The sequence below is a fragment of the Schistocerca serialis genome, chromosome 4, assembly GCF_023864345.2.
Source record: "Schistocerca serialis cubense isolate TAMUIC-IGC-003099 chromosome 4, iqSchSeri2.2, whole genome shotgun sequence".
Lineage (NCBI taxonomy): Eukaryota > Metazoa > Arthropoda > Insecta > Orthoptera > Acrididae > Schistocerca > Schistocerca serialis.
This window is the reverse complement of record NC_064641.1, coordinates 552,356,848-552,358,023: the sequence shown is the minus strand read 5'-3', so window position 1 is coordinate 552,358,023 and position 1,176 is coordinate 552,356,848. Positions and strand designations below refer to the sequence as shown.

General features: G+C 45.9%; 1 non-coding gene across 1 annotated transcript; it reads left to right on the top strand.

Annotated features, from left to right (window-relative positions):
• The first annotated feature begins 807 nt into the window (after positions 1-807).
• Trnaa-cgc (transfer RNA alanine (anticodon CGC)) lies at positions 808-882 on the top strand. Its single transcript has one exon. It is a non-coding gene; the product is annotated as a tRNA-Ala (tRNA).
• The last annotated feature ends 294 nt before the right edge of the window (positions 883-1,176 follow it).

The following is a 1,176-nucleotide window of genomic DNA, read 5'->3' as shown; positions in this document are numbered from 1 at the left end:
TACTGCCAGCTAAATAAAAGATTCAAACTACTGAAGGCACTAACTACTGATAGGGATAGTTAGCAAATGAAAGATATTAATAGAGAACAAACAATGTATTTACCTTGATATCATCATATATAAATATACCAGTTCATGAAAAATTACAAAACTCCGCCATCTCTCTCCCCACATCCACCACTGCTGGCGGCTCACCTCCAACTGCGCAACGCTACGCGCTGTTCACAGCCAGCTGCCTAACACTACAATGGCGAGTATTACAACAATGCAAAGCAGACACAGACTGCCCACAGCACAGCCAGTGATTGTCATACAGAGGTGGCGTTACCAATAAAAAACCTAAACAGCCTACTTACATAGAGAAAACATAAACAGCCTACTTACATAGAGAAAACATAAACAGCCTACTTACATAGAGAAAACATAAACAGCCTACTTACATAGCGAAAACATAAACAGCCTACTTACAGCATAACCTCGGTTCCGAGAGTTCCGGAAGCTGTACAGAAAATTGGAATAAGGATCTACATAGACAATGAAACTTCCTGGCAGATTAAAACTGTGTGCCCGACCGAGACTCGAACTCGGGACCTTTGCCTTTCGCGGTCAAGTGCTCTACCAACTGAGCTACCGAAGCACGACTCACGCCCGGTACTCACAGCTTTACTTCTGCCAGTACCTCGTCTCCTACCTTCCAAACTTTACAGAAGCTGTCCTGCGAACCTTTCAGGAGAGCTTCTGTAAAGCTTGGAAGGTAGGAGACGAGGTACTGGCAGAAGTAAAGCTGTGAGTACCGGGCGTGAGTCGTGCTTCGGTAGCTCAGTTGGTAGAGCACTTGCCCGCGCAAGGCAAAGGTCCCGAGTTCGAGTCTCGGTCGGGCACACTGTGTTAATCTGCCAGGAAGTTTCATATCAGCGCACACTCCGCTGCAGAGTGAAAAACTCATTCTGGGAACATAGACATTATGTCTGCCCTTTTCATTACTCATGAAAACCACACATTGCTTGTTGTACCACAATACAGCGAGACCTTCAGAGGTGTTAGTCCAGACTGCTGTACACATCATTACCTCCAATACCCAGGAGCACGTCCTCTTGCATTGATGCTTGCCTGTATTCGTCGTGGCATACTGTCGACAAGTTCATCAAGGCACTGTTGATCCAGATTGTCCCACTC